Consider the following 21,080-nt stretch of genomic DNA (forward strand, 5'->3'; position numbering starts at 1 on the left):
AATAACGCGATCGCGATCGTTACGCTCTCTAGCTTGATCGTTCCCGGTTTTCAGATTTCTTTTGCAGCAAATTATGTCTATATTAGAGGAATAAATTTGTAAAATTTTATTAGAATTGTATATTTTATTATCTTTCTTTCTAGTGAGATATGACTGGAGCATTTGCTACAGCACGAAGCGTTGGAATATTGGCAACATGCTATCACGCAACAGAAACAGTTGGCTTTGCAAGATTCTCTCATTTTTCCCGGATTTTGAAATAAAAAAATATACAACGCTTTTCTCAATGATAGTTAGTTTCGGAGGGAAAGAGATTTATTTATTTATTTATTTTTCGATTATGACGGCTTGACGCCGTATGGTCAGCACCGCATGTGCTGACGAAGTACAAAATTCAAAGACACAAAAAATTACCAAGGCATTTCCTCCCTGATATTTCGCCTTATCCCGGGCGTGCTCGGTTGTAGATGTGTGGAGGTTGTGGTGAGTTTGTCCAGTTCTATTGTTGGTCCGGGTCTATTGCTGTGTAGAGTGTGTTGGTGGTTAAGATGTGTACACACGGGACTCCATCCTTCCGTGTAACGGGTCTGGACTGAAACAAAACAGAAGGAAAACAACAATTGTGACAGCACAAACATTTGCCTGTGAACAGTGGACCTCAATCTGCCCAGCAGTGATAGCCCGAGCTCGATCAAGCCAGCACCGAATTCAGAAGCTATCGGCGAGTTCCATCCCGTAACAGCAGGGTCTCTGCTAATTACGAGGTTGAACCCGCCGACCACCTCCGAACCCAACGCCAGCAAGGCCGCACTCGCTCCATCAAGGCTAGACAGAGATGAAGGACACTGTTACAGAAAATTCTGCCTCTCTTCTTACGACAGTGACGTCTTTGACCCCGGATGCTGTTGCTTCGTCAGCGGATCACCCGTGGCACTACAACAACAAAAAAACTTAACACTTAAGACAAGGACAACACAACGAATAACAAAAAAGGAGTGGCGGATGTGGATTGGAAGGATAATAGGGATGCGGAATCAAAGGATGAGACCGTTGTCTCTGGCGAATCGGTAGATGAGCCTCATGTAGGCGAGGTCTCTAGTCGCCAACATTTCCCTTATTTCTATACCCGGTCGTCTGCCGATGCTCTCGACTGCGCTCAACAAGGAGGGTCTTGCAGTTTCAAACTCCACGCAGGACCACAGAAGGTGATCCACATCGTGAAATCCGTCACCACAGCCACACACCTTCGTCTGAGCCAGAGTTATACGCTGCAGATGAGCGTTCAACGCGAAATGATTCGACATAAGTCGAGACATCATGCGTATGAACGCCCGATCTACAGAGAGCCCACCGAACCAAGGCCGCAGGGACACTTGCGGAGAGATCGAGAAAAGGAATCGCCCGAGATCGTCCGCCTCCCACATGCTCTGCCAGCGAGACAGGAAAAGTTGCTTTGGTAGGCGAAGAAACTCTCGGACCGAGATCGGACGGTCGTAAAATGCGCCTTGTTGGACGCCTGTTTTGGCCAGTGAGTCTGCCTTCTCGTTGCCGGGAATTCCACAATGAGCAGGTACCCAAATTAGCGAAATCCTGAACGCCTTGTCGAACATGGAGCCAAGCAATTCTATGATTTTAATGACAAGGAAATCCTGACTCTTAACAGCCTTCGGGGACCTTAGTGCTTCGATAGCGCTAAGGCTATCTGTAAAAATGAAGTACTGATCCGAAGGTCTCGCTGCTATAATCAATAGTGCGTACAAGATTGCGGCTAGTTCTGCGGCGTAGACACTACACGGCTCCCGCAATTTGAAAAATGCTTCGGCGGACTCACTAAAAACGCCGAAGCCGGTGCCTTCCTTAGAGGATGATCCGTCAGTGTAATACTGGCTACTTTGGTCTAAATGGCCATACTTATCCCTGAAAATGCCCGGAACTACCATCGGGCAGGGGGAAAGAGATATCAAGATAAAAAAGAGATGATTCAACCGAATCAAAAAGAATTTTGGATTTTGAATTTTTGTCTGTTTATCGAAAAATTGTGGAACCACAGGTACCGGAGGTAGTGGAATTGTATCATATTGGGAATAAATAAACAAAATCCCACAAGAAAGATAAAAACCAAATTTTCTGCAGTTAGTCATTATTTATGATTTAAATTGTTCATACTCTGACGATTAAGATTAGACAAAAGGCAGATTCCATGAAGTATTGTTCGTGAGACACTTTATTCTAACCCTAATAAAAACACGATGTTACACGATTCACCACAACCATTTGGCAAGCATTCGTGTTACGAATAAAAAGCATAACATCCACAACACATAAAACTTCAACGTCTGTATTCCGCAATCGGCCACGTCCTGGCCCCATTCGTCACCGTTCCACCTGACGATCGATAAAAGCAGAAGTTTAACACACACGAAGTATCGTCCCGGTTTCCCACATTCCCATGATCCTTCCTGTGTGCGCACACTTGGCGGGGTTGTTTTAAGCGTCCAATTAAATCTATTTCAACGGGTTTACCAACCTCCCAAAGGAAGCACCGAATTTTTGCCGCAGTAACGAACAGCGTTCTTAAGCAATGTCAGCAGGCAATCGGGGTAACCGCATCGTAAGAAACTGTCCTGGAACCGATTTCCAGCGAGCATAACAGTGTGTTACATACACCAAGAGGAGGAAGAAGAAGAGAAAAACGCTACTCCCTTTTTGTCCAGGAGTTCCGCAACGAAAGGCGAACGGGAAATGAGGTCAGTGAGTCAATAAACTCACTGCGGCGGTGGGACGGGTACGTCTAGCCGTGGCTCCTAGAACTTCGTCGACCAGTTCGGCCGTTCGAGCGGTCGGGAACGAATTCTAATGCATGTGTCCCGGGTAAACGGCACACAGAAAATATCAGCTGTAACAGTCCTGTAGCAAACTTCACTTCCGCCCCAGGAGCTGCGCCGTAAAACGCAAAGTCAGATAAAGGGCAAATCAGGACAGGTAGATTGTCGGGAGGGGTAAAGGTAGTCATTCCCGTGTCGGAGGCGATTTGTAAGGCATGCACAGGCAATTACGGAGACGTAAAGGCCAATGCAGCGGTTTGCCCACCTACCCCGGTTGGGTTTATCCGTCCAGTATTGGTTTGGACATGTTTTATCCTGACCAAACGGGACCGCGTGGTTGATTTGAAATTTGTTGTTGTTTAAACCCAAACCGAACACATTTGGATCGTTTTAGGCAACCGTAGGCAACAGAACAGGTAAACGGACCTACCTACCTTTTGCTCTGCCCGAGTATCCCGTACATTAACCGTTCATTATTTATACATTAAGGACTTGTGGTGCCATATCGACGATGTATGAATTGCACACGTGACCACTACCACTGTACACGTGGTAGGCAGTGAAAGGCAAACTTCCATCCGGATGGCATGCAAAAAGAAAATGAATGCTATACAGACACAAACACACACACACGATGTTTGCTCGCCGTTCCAAGCGAACTATTAGCTCTCGCCAGGAGGCGGAAGTTGGCCGCCAGAACTACCGCCACAACTTTCCGCTGGCTAATCGTTTTAATTGAGTAAATGGTAATCTACTTTCCCGTCTCCGTCATAGCCGGCCGGGCTAGGCGTATCGAATTATCTCGCATCCGCACGAATCGAATTAGTTTGCCGTGAGTTAATTAATGAATGGAGCAATAAAATGGACGCGTGTTATGAGATATCGCGGGGGTAAATAATATTTCCGATCGTTTTGCTTGTCTGGATGATCGGCAGAAAGTTGGTGCATCAGGTAGCGTGATATTGTATACAAAAGATCAGTATAAGATCACGTTAATTAAAGGTTTATCTCATACAATCTGTTTTTGTTTTACAATTAAAAACAAGGTTTGGGCGGCTCGGTGGTAGAGAGGATAACGGCGCCGATCTTCATTCCTCAGGACCGGGGTTCAAATCCCATCTGTGCCGTTCCCATATAGTGAGGACTAACTATGCAACTATATGCGGTATCAATAAGTCTAGTAATCCAAAAATGGCAAGCATGACCTAAGTGGTCGTTAGGCCAAAAAAGAAGAAGAAGAGCGGTCTTCTAATATGTGATGTTAAAAAGTCTAGTATTCATCAGATGGCCGGCATTATTCAGCAGGTCGCTAAGCCAAGAAGAAGACGAAGGACTCAAGGCCCAAGATTTATATTATCACTTGACCTGAACCTCAAGAAAATGGAGTCGATGGCCTTTCTAGGACAGTTACGAAGATATGATTTGACTTAATGTCGTAGAATGTTCTATATCTCAAATTGCCAATTGTTTTACACATATGGACGCTGTAGGTCTGAAGTTGTTTGGTCGCTACTTTACAAGATGGCGATCCCTTTAACCGTATTACTTTATGAAAAAATTATTGGTCAAATATTTTTTCTTTCTACTCACATAATAGCAAAAGTTGGCCTATGATCAGCGATCCTAATTGCCACTGCGCCAAACCATTCGTCTTCCATCTTGTCACTCTCTCTATTATTCCGTCATCCAAGGTCGGCGGATTGCCTGTAGAACGCCCACCGGCAAACGCACGATATATCATTGATTGACCGTTGCGAACTATGTTGCAGTGTTCGCGCTTATGCAACAACTATCTGGCTACCCGATTGGGGAACGTAATTTATTAGCGTTGGCTTTGTTATACGGTTGAAGGCTGGTCCCGCGATAAACAGCAGACCAGGGACCACAGGCACTTCAGCATTATCTTCAGCATGCTATCAAGCGTGGCAGAAGACTGGTTGCTCCCAGGATATTTGGTTGTACCGTTTATTATTAATCCATACTTTAAAAGAAATCGATTCTGCGAAACTTCAGCCATGAAGTTCCGCAAGAGCTGCCCATCGTAACTTAACTACCTGATGTAAGAGTATGCTAATTGAATTAAGTTTCTTTTCCCTGGGAGAACATTTCGCGGTCTCGCGGGCGGCACAAGACAGTCGGCAAAATAAACGATCGCTTGGTTACGGGTAGAACACCTCGGGGGAAAACAGCAACGACGTTACACTAGCGCTTGTCCCTAGACCAAAACTATCACCAGGAACTTGTAGCGAAGCGAGCAGTTCGTACATATCAAAGGATACACGAGGCACAAAAAACAGGACACCTATTTGTCATTCGGTGCCGTACGCGTTGATGCTGATGATGGTTGCTGCTTAACGGGAGGCAAACTCTTCCATCACATCCAATTTCACCATCAACCCTGAGACCGTATTTTTTTCCAACGAGGACCTGAAGAAAAACTGATGAACTTCAAGTCGCTCCAAATATCTTTTCTGGAGGATTTTTTCCCATATATGGGAAGGACGCCGTTAAAAAAAAAGAGCGCCAAACAAACCAAACGGAACGATCTGCTGTGTTTTGAGTGATGGTATGGCACATTTTGACGGATGATGTTAAAAAGATGGATATAATGTCTAGGTAACGATGGCAATTCCACTCCCTTTCGTACCGCAATCTGGATCCCGGTTCCACACGCTTCAATCTCCACCAACCAGCTGTCACAAACAATCACAATACCACACAGCAAAAACCGCCGGTTGTGGCGGCCGGTTGCACTCCACGGGGTTTTTGGGGACGGTGATCGGGACGAAGCGTTCGTGACGACATCCTCGAGCCGTTCGTGCCTTGACGGTGCCGGGCAGCATTAATGTTGACGCTGATTATGATAAAACTCAGCTGCAGCTACCCGTCGGCAGCGGCAACTGAAAATGGCGGTGGGAACGCAACGGTTGATGACAGCTTTAGTGGAGTTTTTTTTGCACAAGGATATCTCGTTGCTATGGGACAGACGGTAATATCTCCGGCTACACACATTGTAGCTGTCTGGTAATGTGCCATCCAGCTCTCGGAGGGAGGAAGCATCGTTGTGTCGGTCGTTTGCCGGTCTAGTGCGAACTTAATTAACTTACCTGTTAGTTACATTTGCGCTGCTATAATATCTTCTTTGTGCTACTGCTGATTCTTGTTGCTTTTTTTTTGCTGTTGCGAGCCAAGCTCTCGTGACTATCGACCGTGGGAAGGTAGTTTTCGGTGTCTTCATTACTAGGTGGGAACGTTCTGTCTGTGCGCCGCAAGGTCCCTGGTTCTGTTATTCAATTATACATGAATTATTTCAACAGCTTATTCCGTATTTATATTGTACGCTCCCTCACCACTCACAGGTACGGTGTGCTTTTCTAAGCTGTTCTCGGGAAAATGCCTCATCAGCTTCAACCACCTGAGATCACACAATAAATCATAACCTTAGATCACACACATACGCACAGTGGCTGCTACTTTCGCTCCCTTCTCGTCAATGTAATCCGAACCTCAAAACCGGCAGCACCACCACATTATCCGAGGTTAACCGTACCATGCAGCCCACAATCCTTAAACAACGGTTGCGTCTGTCAGATTTTCTTCCAGTCGCGATGCTCAGTTAAGCATCATTCTTTACCCAACCAACCCGAATAAAGAGAGGAGCACAAAATAACGAAACAAACAAGCAAATGCGTTAAAGCGGGCGTTAGGAATGAGATGAAGTGTGCCCTTTTTTTTTGATCACATGATAAATGACTTCCATTTTCCATGGTTTCCGGGACGCTTTGGTTGCCTCGAGCCTCGTCCTGCTAGTTGCCAGGGGTTTAGTAAGATGAATCCTAAGGCCATCCGGTGCGTTGACCTCTTAAAGAGAGGCGTTTTACATCAAAACTACCGGTACATTGAACTTGTGGTTCTGGAGAAGTTGTGATTTTAAGGGTGGATGAACGAGAACTATAAATTGCCACAATTTGTCCTTTTAAATTGGTAACAGAAGGTAATTTAAACTGTAGCCAAATGCTTATCAACTATTTTTTTCAAAAGTCTTTAATTTTTTTTGATGAATTTGATGAACCTATCGAATAAATTATCGCCACTAATGAGAAATTACACCTGAAAATTAGACCGATGCATGGGAATGACACTCTAAGTATTGAAAATTGGAAAGAATATTAATTTAAATAACAAACAGTAAACGTAATCGAAAATTTAGGTAGCTAATTTTAATTCATTTTTCCAGTTTAATCCATTACAGTAAGTCGGTTGTTATGCCCAAACTACTCGTTACGATAGACGATTAGTTCATACATTCTTCTTCAGCTCTACTACCTGTAGATGTCTCAATCCGGAGGAGGATGGATGAAAAACAGGTACCACTACATGATAGGCAAACGGACTATCCTACAAAACGGTTAGTTGGTAGCTAGTAATGTGAACTTTCTTCTACGTTTTCCTTGGCGTGGCCTGGATTTTACTAATTTACCCGTAGCAAGGTAGTAAGCCCTGCGTATGGGGAGGCGGTCTGGATGGGATTTGAACACCTCGCCCAATGTTCCACCCCTGAATATGAACCTTATCCGTTCAAAATACCTGTTGTGGAGGTCGATCATTTCATCATCTGGACGATCGACGGTACAGACCATTTATAGCCCAAGGATTATCAAAAGCGTCTAAAACATGGACCCTGGCCTATCCTGACGAATTCTTCTTAACCGCGTTCGAGAAGAAGCTTTACGAACTCTGCGAGCTGTTCGTTGATCTCACCATCTCTCCAGGCTCTAGTGGGCAGGTCAGATCATGGGAATAGTATTAGACGTCCCAGTCGAACAAGGCTTATAGGTAGGCCTAATCTAAGATTATCCCCCACAGAAAGGGCATGAAATAAGATTGACAGTCGATGAAGGTCGACTGTCAGCGATATCCAGGATTTCTGCAACAGGCCAATACTGTGTGTGGCCGGCATGAGGTTGTTAATCCAAAAGGAAGAAACGTAGAATATATTGATGAAAGAGCAATTATTTGTCTTGTCAGTTTTGGAAAATCCAATACACAAGAGCATTGATATATTGTTACAAATTTGTACTACATTCAATAAAACCTTAAAGCGTACAATAAAACTTAAATCGCTTCAATATGACCTTGAAAATCTGGCAATCTGAAAAGATAAGTCATTGGTAGTTTTCAATTTATTATTTATTCGTCAGGCATGTTTAAATCCAAAATAACTTCTTCGTCACTTTCAAGCCTATTTACGAAAGCAACAACAAAATAAATCACCAATTATTGTAAAAGCTAACGTAAATAAAGCTAATTTTAGTTCGGGTGACTTTGGATAAGACAAAAAAAAAAAACGCTAAGTTCTTTCTGCAACAAACATTAGCATGGATGTAAAAAACTGCCCCAATCAATTATGTTTTCTATGCGCTGAAGCATTCAGCTGAAGCGCTAAAGTTGACACTGAAAGCTAATGCACAAAAAGGAAAGCTGGGGACACTCATCGCGACATCCCAGCCGCTCGAACGGTTCGAATGGATCAATGACGCATCGAAAATGACGCCACTTGTTATGAAGCCAGAAGAGAGAAAAAGAGAGAGCGGGAAGAGGCAGGAAAAACGAAAATCCTGTCTACAATAATAATACAACTTAGTGGCGGGACAACACGAACCGAGCGTGTCCATCGTAAGCAGGAGATTTTGGCTTAATGTGCCCGAGCGATTTTTGTTTTTCGTGCCATATTCTCCGTTCATTTCTGTAGCTGTGGCGATGTCGAGGACAGTTATGGTGGATGTGCAGCGCATAAGCACGGATGGTGTGGAAATCAATTTATTTTAATATTTCTCATCAATCATTCGGACAGCGGGGCCTGTTGTTCGGCTCGACTACCGATTACCGTCACCGTGTCAGGATAATGCTGACAGGCGTCGAATGAAATTTGCGAGATCCGAGAGCAAAAGCTAACAACAACAAAAAAAATCCCCAAAACCAGAGTGGGAAAAAGAAGAATTAACGCAACATCTACGTTCTTCCGGTGCGGGAACAAACATTTCATTCACTTGCGATGATTGCTGTCACTTGCGTCACAATTTCGATAGTTTATTTTCGGTCTGTTTGTGCAGTTGGGCAGGACACTGTTTGTCATTCGATATGATTTCGCCAACAAAAGGAAAGCTCGTGCAGCTTTCTTGCTAGAGTGATCCATTAAAATAATAGGTTAAAAGCGTGTCGTACTCGTATTCGATTGTACGTGTTGTAATGAACAACTTTGCCCAACTTTACGGGCACGGTTAGAACAAAGCGCCCGGGATGATGTGTGAGGAGCCGGCGAAGCAAACAACGTGCCAGAGATCAAATTCCACGTACGACGCGGATGATTCCCCGCGAGCGTTAGAATTATGTCTCATTGCAGCTTTCTTTATTGTTCTGCCCAGGCACAAACTTCATTCCGAACGTCGTTTTTTTTTTGGCCATTGCCTCGATGGTGTTCGATTTCGAGCAAAGTTTTCGATCTATGTCCGGAAAGTTATAGAGACTGACCGTCTGTCGTTGTGATTTTTTTTGTTAGCCCTCCCCAATGTTGCTCCCTTTATCGCGCTGGTGGTCGAAACTTTGGAGACAATAGTAGTGCGCCCCCGCCCGAGACTGTGAAAGTGCGTTGTGAGCGTTTGAAGTTTGCAGAAACAAATAAAGACAGCTTAATCTCGTGTGCGAGCGTAGCTTATGTCTACGTCGTGCGGGGGAAGTACCACGAGCGGAATGTCTACACAGAAGGACAGTGAGACCCGAATAAGGGTCACTGATCCTCTGCAGACTGCCCCATGGATTCGAGTGTTCGGGTAGGATAGGTAGTAAAACGGTCCATTTGTAGCAGACAATTGATGTTTGGAAACAGATCTAAACGCTTGGTATGGGTTTGCGCCCCACACACAAATCCTACCAACGACCAGGCGTCTCCATCTCGCGCACGGACGTGAAACACTGGGCGTCTCCACGGAGGATGGCACGTTTCGACACCACTCACACTTTACGCTTTGTGTGTCACTGTGTCAGATAATTGATTTGAAACAGCTTTCGGGTATGAGTGGGTTTTTGGTGAACAAATCGATCTCGACGATATCTGGCTGTCAAGCGAAAGTGGTGCATTTTATTGGTTGATTGTGCGAGTGATAAAAGTTGCATCAAATCATTTTTCTGTCTGTAAAAGTGGAGTGCTTAAGGCGGGCGAGTGTGAAAGCCAGTCAATCTCGTTTCTATTGCCCAGTAAAGCTTTCTTTATCGGTTCCCAATCCGTGTTGATAGTATCAATCGTAGCGGGTGCGCAGATTTGTGTGTTTCCTATCGTAAAGCTGCTGTGCTCGTTTGTGGTGCTCGAGTGTTTCTATATTGAGTACCGACACTAGCCAGAAAAATTGGGTAGAAAAGTTGTAGACGAAAATCGATACAATCTTCAGTCGTTTATCGTTTACTTTTTTTGTTTGCTCTTCCTTAGGTCCCTCCGGTGTTCTTTGCAGGAAGTTTTTCTTAAAAGCGCTTTCCGCGTATCACGTCAGCGTGTACGTGTAAACTATGTACCACCGGGATCGATCGTTCCTTTTAGCTAAATTTAATCAAACACAAAGGTGGTGGGAGAGGTGAGTGTATGAAAAGGAAGACTGATGCATTGCGTTGAAGTTCAATGTAAAATCTGTCCGATCATCGCCGTACCGGGTACGGGAGTTGATGAAATGTTTCCTGTGTCAAGTTTTCCTTTCCCGGATGGGTAAAAAATGACACGGGTTTTACAGCAGTCAAGATGTGCTCGTTTCTTGAGAGCGAAACAAAAAAAAAAACAAAATCTAGAAAAAGAAACTACCAGCGCATCAGTTTTACCCGCTTTGCTGATCCTGGTTGCATAGCCGATGAGCCGTGCTTGCCGCGCACGGTGCACGTCGATGGTGATGATGGGTGCATTTTTCTACCATTCCAGCAACCGTCTGACGTTGATGTCGCTGTGGCTGACGTCGTCATTTCGTGGCGTGCATCGAGCAACAGGGGAAGGGAAAGCCGGCACGAAAGCGGCAGGGACGATGTTGCCAATGTCTTCCGTGCTCGGTGTGCTAAAGATATTCCATTATCTTTCGGTGGATCGTGGTTTGCTGCAGATCTGCATCCGATAGATGGGATGATGGAAGAAGCCCACTCACACACACACACACACACACACACACACACACACACCGATCGAAAATCGAACGACTCATCTTGGTTCCGGCAAGGTTTTTTGTTTATCTCAGTTTCTTTTGCTTTCCGGTCGGAAACAGCTTTGTTTCAATGTCGTTTTGCCCATCCCCTGTCTTGTGGTGTGGATTTTCCGGAAGCATTGTTGGGAATGTTTTCACGTACAATCTCCGTGACGCAGTTGCAGCAAGGGGAAAGTCGCGCTGTTGAAGAATGAGATTTGTTTTTCGCGTTAGAGTGATTCGTATTGACTTAAGAGCTTTTGTGGTGGCAGAAAAACTAAAATGTACTTGATTTTTTGGGAAAAAGCGCGCAAAAGTTTGCCAAAAAAAGCAGAAAAACTTTTCACTTTTACCATAAATCCAATCAAAGTGCATCGGTGTTGTTTTTTTGTTGTTGTTCCAGATTGAAAGAGGCGAGTAAGTTGTCATCTGAATATGCCTTATCGGCAACAGTAGGATTTAAATGAATGCGGAAATGTAATTTAAATGCATCAAGAGCCGTGTAGCTCGTGGTTGAGCAATAAACCAAATGCTTCGATCTCCGCTGGGCATTGTTTGAATGTATTTATTCTTCCAAGTGTGTATGCGCGAAAGCGATGGGAGTTGGCATGGTATAAATAAGTTTATTGCAGGGATGTAGTATCCACTCGAGCATGCAATCAACACACCACACCGACGTGGGTACCTTCTGCGAGCCCGAGTGTGTGTTCGTGTTTTGTTAATTTAAAATACGTTCCCTCCACGTCAGCACACGCTATGGCCGTGGAGCGTAGTGGAGCAGCAATTTGTGAGTAATATTTTTATACTTTTAATAACTACAGCACGTTTTGTGACCAAAGTAATGGTTGGGTAGGTAAGTTTTGTTTTTCAAATAAGGTTTCGAAATTGGATGCTTTTTTGTAGGTGAATGGACAGTAGTAAAAGCCGGAGTAAAAATGCACTACCATGAAGCAATAAAAATTAAGCACGAATACTTTTAAATGGACAGGAAAAGGTTAAACCATCATTGTTATTTTACCGTTTCGCTCTTCAAATAGAGGAAAAACTGCAATTTTTAGAATTTTTCTTAGATAAAAAACAGCTTAACCTCAAAAAGGTTACAGCAGCGCTCGTTAGTGGAGAGTAATTAGTGGTTTAAGGGCAGATGTTAAGAGAAATTACTAAATAGCAATCATTAATAGTAGCAAAAGAAAAACACGACATGAAAAAAAGGACTGAGAGAAGTAAGACAGAAAATAAGAAAAAAAAGCGAGACAAAAGAAACAATTTAATAGAAGCAAAAAGTCAATAAGTTTTACTACAAAATAAATAGATATCAAAAGTCAATAAAACAAGTATCATTTGTACTATACAAACTAAAAATAGAATCATAAAATAATCTTTGCGAATAAAGTAGACAAAATGTATAACTTTTCATCTAATTTACTATTTCTACTATTTTAAGCGAATGTTCTGAAGTTATCTCTCGTGTAAGTAGATTACGCTGCCATGAAAATATGCCATCTAATATTAAACGATCTCTCTGAAGCGTCCCAGATTTAAACGAGCTAAGTCAACCATCGATTATTAATTCCGCGCTCTTTACATCAGTTAACTGCACATGCAACGGTTCCCGGAAGTGGTTTCGTTTCATCAATTCCTCCTTTTGACATTTAACCCATGCAACCTCCTCCCTTAAAGCACCCAGTCCTCCACCCCCTTCCCCCACACGTCTCCGAACCGAACGTTACATAATAAAATGCAGTCGGATGGTTCGATGGGGGAGCGAAAATATACGCCATCAAACAGGAAACCGAAACGAGGTCGAGTAGAATAAAGCATGATTTTCTATAGCGCTCGCGTTCGGTTTGAAGAGCAAGGACAACGGCATGTCTGCAGTGGCGCTTCAGCAACCATCACCAAGCAGCGATAAAGCGGATAAAACGAAGCGCAAACGGTGAAGCGTCGCGGTTTTTCTGCATCGGACAAATTCGATCGTATCAAAGCGAACGAGCTGCAGGAACGCCGTTAGATAAAGCGTCAGCCCAAACCGAGCTAAAACCATCGTCCGGAAGTCGCGTATCAGCTTGCAAAGCGTGCGAACTTTGCCCACTGATGAGAGTCATTCAGCAGGAATATGACCAGAGGAAAAAAAAACGCAGAAAGAAATAGAGGAAGGCCAGGAAAGGGAACAAAAAGCAGTCGCTACTTCTACTTCGGGCACCGGCGGTAGAGCCACACGCGGATTCGCGTCTAGGCATAAAATGTAGGTCAATAAGGCATGAAAGTGAGAACGTTCTGAACGTGGTTCTGCGTGGTGAGCGCGTTTGTTTGAGTTTTCGTTGATTTCGGCCTCGCTATCTCTGTTATGCTTATGAACAAAAAAATCCATTTCTCATCCTCATGTTCGTGTTTGGGTTCGAACAGACGTGACAAAAATGTGGAAAAAGCAAAAAGCTAACCAACCATTTGCGTTTCGCTTACTACAAATACTCCTGCACACACACACACTCACACACACACAGAGCGCCCTGTGGGTAGGGTCTTCGATGCTTTTTGCACATGAATGCACAATAAATAAACGATTCTGGTCAGTTCAGGCCCGGCCGGTCATTATCGTTGTGCGTAATAGGCTTTGGGAAATGAAGCGTTTGGGAAGTGTTTTCGGTTTGACGGGTGTCAAGATGACAGTTGTCTGGCGTGATGGAGGCGCCTGGTGTGATGGAGACGCCCGTTGCTGCTTCATGCACACATCTCAAGTGGAAGACTGTGGTTTGGGTTACGTTTTGCGTGGAAGAGCTTTAAGACGACGGGAACGGAGAAAAATTAGATGAATTTGCTCATCGGAGAAGAAAAATGATTAGCCTTACAAATGGATGGAGATGGAGGGAAGCTTTGCGCACGCGAAAGACAGAGAGAAAATGTGGAAAATGTAGGAAAATAAATTAACCATGATAATGGCAGCAGCACAGAGCGCTTTGACAGTGGTTTGTCATTAGAGTAAGCTTCCATAAGCGTGAAGCTTACTTGGAAGCAGCTTGTTTAAGTGATACAATAGCCTATATATAGCTTCCAAACCCTATGTTTAGATATCATGGTAAACGTGGCAATGATATTATCCTCCGGCCTTGGACACAGCAAGAAATTTTATCACCATCTCATAATGATGGCTCTCCACAGCAAAACAGACCGATCTAAAGATTGCTCTCGCAAAGTTTCAAGGCACAGGATTTTAAAATTATGAAACAGCCGAGTTTTGCACCACAATGACCTGCCACAGCTTTGTGCGCGTTTCATATTTATGACGCGCGCTTTACGGTGCAGCGAATGGATCATAAAACACATCACACCCGTCAGCCTGAGCTGACCGATGAAAATCGGGATAATTTTAATAGGATCAATTGCTGCATATCCGTGCTGCGGGCCCAGCAACGGTGCGAACGGTTCGATGGCATCATTCTGCCCGGTGATGAGATGCATCGATTAATACTTGCCCCAGAGGTCATTGTGCATCGCGAAACGGGACGGGGCTGATGCATTTCATTAGCAATGTCATCGGTTCAACAGTTTACCAGGAGGTTGAGTGTGGGCACATCGGTCGAAGGTGATTGGTTTTGCAATAAAATATTAATGCTATGTAAAGAGAGCAGGCAAACAGCGTTTATGCGGAAGTCAAGAATTCAGTATGCATAAGTCAATGTCTCGGCAGAGGACATTGCACCGAAGTTGTATGGAGTCTAGCTTGGTGGTGAGGCTCTATAAATCATGTAAATAAGGCAGTCATTTAGAAGGGATTAACGATAACGATAAAATTGATAGCATTGAGATAATAGAAGGGAAATTGAATAACCGGATATTAATAAACGAATTTTTTGTTGTTTCTTTTACTTACTTACTTACTTACTTACTTACTTACTTACTTACTTACTTACTTACTTACTTACTTACTTACTTACTTACTTACTTACTTACTTACTTACTTACTTACTTACTTACTTACTTACTTACTTACTTACTTACTTACTTACTTACTTACTTACTTACTTACTTACTTACTTACTTACTTACTTACTTACTTACTTACTTACTTACTTACTTACTTACTTACTTACTTACTTACTTACTTACTTACTTACTTACTTACTTACTTACTTACTTACTTACTTACTTACTTACTTACTTACTTACTTACTTACTTACTTACTTACTTACTTACTTACTTACTTACTTACTTACTTACTTACTTACTTACTTACTTACTTACTTACTTACTTACTTACTTACTTATCGGTTGGCAAGCTCATTCTTTTTTTTGCTCTTCGCTCCTTCTTCTTGTGTGTTTCTTATCTTTTTCGAATTATTTTAAGCACCTTCACATCATTGTCCATTATCCAATGAGATTGATATTAAATGTACGCAAAAAGCATCTCATTTCCTAGCAAGCTATTCATCATTCATTCTACACAAAAAATACTCAAGACAATGAAAAGGCATAGTCTGTCCGACCCAGAAAAAAAGGCACAGCAAACTTTTAATCCAACGAGTACCATTCAACCTCGACAAAAGGTGAAATGTATGCAGTTTTTAGATAATACTATCGAGGCAATCCTCCACTTTTCCCACGCTTTCCCCAACGCAGAACGGTGAACGGTTTAAAGAGCTTTCCAAATCAATCAATTTTTTGTGGTTGTTCGGGTTCGAGTTTCGATCCCACAACGATGCTGTACGGGAAGGATGCCACAGCAAGCCATTTAAATCTTGCAATTCATCTTACCATTCGGGTGTGCGGATCATCAATCAAACCAGTTTCTGCCCAGCTCGACCCAGATCCCTCCGGCAGCCAGTCCAGCGAAAGGGGTTGGATCCGATCGGTCCATGTCAAAACCTTACCCGGAAACCATTATGTCACGTTTAGCGTATTGAATTAATCAAATCAATCCAACTCGTTACGCACACATTAATCGCCAACGCGTGTTCACATCGTCCGTGCGTTTGCTCCGCTTTAGGATGCTGCAGAAAAATCGGCCACCGGTGTCATCGGGCAAGAAATTATCTTTTAACCAACCTACGGGAAAGCGGGCATGCTGGATGGCGGAGAGTGGCAACAACAGCCGAGAGGATAATTATCACACACTGCTGATGCAGGCAGATTATTTCGCGGTCTGTCAGCACCATCGTTCATGGGCTCGCATTATGGGCTGCTGGCTCGGATGCAGGTCGATATTGGGGTCGGCCATTGGGAGAGCACGGGGGAAAAAAACTTTTAGCGAATCGGGACACCTCGGGACACCACGAAACACCAAACAACAATTAATCATCGCATGGGAAAGCTGGTAGGGGAAGAACGATGGTTGGCGGGTGGGCGATAAAAGTTTGTTACGGTAGGCAGAAATTATGGCCATGTTGTTGGTTTAATCGGTGAGATTTTGCCACGGTACGAGCGTTTATAAAGCGAGCGTTTCGGTAGCTTCTGGAAGGAGTCTAACGTTTGGTTTGATGCAATATTGATGCTAGGTTTGAATCTAGCTGCCAACCAACCATTTCCCTACTATGTGTATGTGTATTAAAATTAAAATTATTTAGATTAATTTGTTCAAATATTTTAACTGGTTTCTATTAATATGAAGAACTGTACTCAAGAATATATAATTATTTTATAGAAATGCATAAAATATTACATACATAAAAATTAAGACTGTCAAATAAAAACCATAAAATACGATAAAAATAAACTAAATCATGCTCTACAATACCTTGTTTAGATGTTTTATGAAGCTTAGAAACCTTGACCACACATCGAGCTGTATTAAAAATGAGAAATTAATGAGGCCCAAGGATCCAATCCCATCCGGACCGCCTCCCCATATGTAGAACTGACTATCAAGCTTCGGGTAAAATCAAGTCACCGGAACCTGTAAGTCTTGTCCAGACTTCTTGCGGTGGCTTTGCCAAAAAAGAAGAAGAAACAGGTCATGCAATGTAAATGACGCCGAACAACCTCACATCATTTCAAATCATTATTATTGTTTGTTTACTTCATCTATAATGCTTAAATGAATGAAATAAATGAGAAAGAAGCTTTATTATTCGTAGGGTATAAAGACAACTGCTGCATTATAGAAATATTCTACAAAATGTACTAAAAAAACTTAAACGGCAAGAAAAAGGCATGACCAGACAAAAACCTCAAAAAACAAAACTCCGCACACTTTTTTATCGTAAACTAACCAGCAAGGTGGATCCGGGTGCCTGTTCATAATAAATCAAACCTCATCGAGCATAAATATTTATGCAGCCGTTGAAGGGCATTTTCATCAAAATATTCGAACTCCACACTGCTTTATCTGCTCTGTCAGCGCGCGAGAGTGATGTTGCTGGACGGTTATAAAACGAAACTAACGAGCAAAAACCCACTGCCGATAGTTTATTTAAATGTCTGGACAAGCGATAGCGCTACAAGATCAACGTTCTTCTGCTAAGAGTGAGCGGCGAAAATCTGCTCCCGACAAACAATTTATTCCGTAGAGATGGTTTCACAACAAAGCGCAATAAAGCAGAGAAACCGTCCGTGGAAGAAATGTCCGCTAGTTAAGTGATTTTCTGCCCCACAATGCACAATGTCCATTAAGTGGAGTTAACACGAGTGTGTGACAGAGTGAGAGCGAAAATATTCTACAGCTTCTATTTGCGCACACAAAATGGACATCAATCACAGATGAAATTATGATTCACCGTGGTTGAAGTGGGAGCCTTCTACTATTGCGGCTCCAAGACGCTGGTCGATGGACTGGAAAATGGAATGGCTTCGCTAAATCGATTCGCTAATCGTTCGGTCATTGATTTTGTTCCCCATACGGGAAAAGGTTGGGGAGGGAGTGGTGTGTGTGTGTGATATCACTCCTCTCTTCTGCCTTCTTACCCTCTCTCCCTCCCTCTCCAATTGCTACTGCGCGTATTGATTGATTTGCTCTTGCGGTTTTAAAAATAGAACTTCTCCAACACTTTGGCCCCCTTCTAGCTGGGTTCGGGTGTATGGGGTGGAGGGCAAGCCGCTGCTGCAATCTGCAAAAAGGAAAGCAATTTGAGGAAAAAAAAGAATCCGTACCGTACACAGTTTTAACTACCGGTCGGCCCGAGTTGGAAACATTGTTACCTGCGATCGTATTAAGCGGTGGAGAAATTATTGATGAGCCGGACGATTCGATTTTCGCTTACGACAACCGGACGCCAACCGCCACGGCCGTTGTAACTGTTGATCCTGGCGCATAGAAAAATGTACACCGCTTGATTGGCCCTTTCCCGATGCAAATTGGAAGGGGAACTGGCGGTGAGAAAAGAGGGTATGGAAAGCAATGTCAGTGCTGCATTCGTTTCTTGTACCGGTGCCCATCAAACCGAATCCGGTTGGTAAATCATATTTGGAACGTTACAAAAAGCAGACCAGAAGTGTGTGTGTGTGTGTGAGTGTATTTATGAGTTTTTTTTTTCGTATTTTCCCTCGGCCAGAAAAAAAGATCCGTTTGCGGGTGCAACGTAAATAAATCAGTAAACTTCATGCACTTCAATGTCGAACCTCCAGTGTACAGACGCAACAACACACGTAAACGCGTGTGATTTTTCCTGCTTCTTGCAGCACCACCTAGAATCACGGTCATCAGACGGTTGAAAAAAAAACGGGCAAAGCAAAGAAAAAAATTCCCATCATGTGTGAATGTGTATGTCTACGGGGTGGAAAATGCGTTGCACCAGAAATACTACGTTGCATTACGATTCCGGCTGTGGAAATATCATCGTCTCGTTGGGTTCCATTTGTGTTTCACTATTTTTCTTGTTGTTGACGCTCCTCTTAAACTTTGTTTTGTATTTTCTATCTCTCTCGCTCCTTCATTCCCTCCCGTTCTCCATGTGTCGCGTACAAAAGATCGGGCGTCTCCATCGAGGTTCATGGTGGAGGCGCCTGGTGTTTTGTTAGGCTGGTGTGATAAGCCAACGACGGTCACTATCGTCGTGGTGAATTTGGTGTGTTCGTGTCGGGTTCGGGTGGTCGCGCTTCGGGTTTCGAGACCACGTGTACGGCTATGGATGAGTTTTCCCGCCGGTTTTTGGCAAAACGTACACCACACCGTTCGGTTCGGTGTGTTGGTTTGTGTCCGGCGGTATCGTGGTGTGTGTGGTAAAATTAAATCCAATTTCGATTTGTTTTTCCCCATCGAACAATAATAAAATCTTTTGTTTTTAGTGCATCTTTTGAACCTCAAAGTGTGAAAAATAAATTTTCTATTAAAATTTTCATTTAATTTACTACGCACACACATACTTTACCTGCTTGTACTGGGCTGTTACAGCGTTATAATATACGCACGACCATAAGCTACCACTACAGGCACATTTTTTGCTTCGGCAAGAATTCACTTCACAGTCGACTCAATCGGGGCGCTCGTCGGGTCTAGCGCCGTTCGGGAAAAGTCAGTCTCGGAGCATTCGCGTACGACGCTGGACGTGAAAATACGCGTTGAGTATCTGGTACGGCTGGTACATGTGTAACTGCACCCCTTTCCGATAGGGTTAGGGCAATTGGTTCGCAATCGGTTTGGTGAACTAGAGCAGGAGAAAAGTGGAACCTAGGTAACGAGTTTAACGTATGTAATTGAGTGTAATATAGAAATGGTTTCAAATGTGACAACGGAATAGAAGAAAAGTGCTTTGTGAAAGACCTCTTAAAACGAGTTTTTTTAAAGGGGGATTTTACCTTATCTTCATGGCTTTAAAAAATTTCTCATCAAATTCAAAGCAATCATCACCATCGTTCTCAGTTCAGTGAAAATTGTCCATTCAACCAGCGTGCAACCGAGCAGATTGATTGCAAGCTATTTTCCTCTCATAAATAAAAACACGGAGGCAAGAAAACGGAAGCATCGTCGCGCGAGCGAGCGCTTGGTTTGTAAGATGTAGACGTAAATTAAAATGTTTCCTTCAGCGTGTAGCGTATTTTCTTTAGCAGTCGATTCCGTGTCTCCATCCGTGAGCTTTTAGACCCCTATCTGTCCGCCAAAGTTCTGTGTGTTCTGCGTGCCCCGAAGGGCAGTAAGTGTATGTGTGTATAGATTAGTTTTGTGAAACATTTTTGCAATCGTTGGATTATTTGTTAACCCCCTGTCCCATGTGCCGTGGTTCGTGTTTTGTGTTGACAAAAATATTACTCCGGGTGATGAAAATAAAATACGGATCGTAGCGACGGATAGAGATTTTGGCGCGTGATGGTGCAATGTAATAAATCAGGGTTCCTTTAGAGTAAATGTACGTCGGATGGGTTTTGGTTCAGCTTTTGCTCACAAGTCACAGCCATGCCGAGGGATAAACAATGATAGTGATAGGAAAGGAAGACACGGGCGTTTGAAGAAGACGAAAAACTCCCGGTAACGATCGGATGCTGGAGTGTATCGACGGCCAACGACGGGTGCGGGATGATTAACCTTGCGAAAATTGGAATACCAGCGGGCTGTACGGAACTGCCTGACGCTGTCAAGGATGCACGTTGATCTTATTTCCTTCCAAACACCGAAACAATTGTGTCCAAGGTGTGAGAGCATAGTGCGTGTGTGTGTGTGTGGGTAGGATGTGATATATTCTTTTTCCTCCAGCTCATTCGTGTGTGAGAATCCCGTACTTGCTTTAGAGCCAATATATTTCGTGACGTTTGATTGAGGCCGAAGGGTAAACATGTACGGGTCGAAGGTTTGATTGAGCTATTTTCATCGGAGTCAAGTAGGTGTTGCCACAAGGCAGACAGTACAGTATTCACGCAGGCTTGTGTTCTATCCGCTTCCGGGAAATTCACTACGTGCCTAATGTAAGCGGGCCGTAGCGATAGCTTAAGGATAAGGCAAAATAAATTGTAAGCAACCAAGCAATCGCGACCGCTCGTCTTACTTGAAAAGGATTCGTTAAGATGCGCAGATCGCAAGAGTTGTGATGCTGATAAATGCTTCACAATGATGAGCGCGTTCGCTACATAAATAGGTAATTAATCAATAACGTGCATCCGTGGCGTGACTTGTGGTTG

The 21,080-nt window shown here is 43.5% G+C and overlaps 1 protein-coding gene across 11 annotated transcripts in view; it reads left to right on the plus strand.

The window, feature by feature from the left end:
* The first annotated feature begins 19,492 nt into the window (after nucleotides 1–19,492).
* LOC118512622 (transient receptor potential-gamma protein) overlaps nucleotides 19,493–21,080 on the plus strand; it is an 87,835-nt gene continuing 86,247 nt past the window's right edge. For 6 of the 11 annotated variants that reach the window (XM_036057307.1, XM_036057317.1, XM_036057305.1 and 3 more), the window contains exon 1: nucleotides 19,499–19,642. The gene's annotated coding sequence lies outside the window, so the exon portion shown is untranslated. Of the gene's footprint in view, nucleotides 19,657–21,080 lie in introns of all 11 variants that reach the window. The other 5 variants (XM_036057308.1, XM_036057306.1, XM_036057302.1 and 2 more) reach the window with 4 other exon arrangements.

The sequence above is a fragment of the Anopheles stephensi genome, chromosome 3, assembly GCF_013141755.1.
Source record: "Anopheles stephensi strain Indian chromosome 3, UCI_ANSTEP_V1.0, whole genome shotgun sequence".
NCBI lineage: Eukaryota > Metazoa > Arthropoda > Insecta > Diptera > Culicidae > Anopheles > Anopheles stephensi.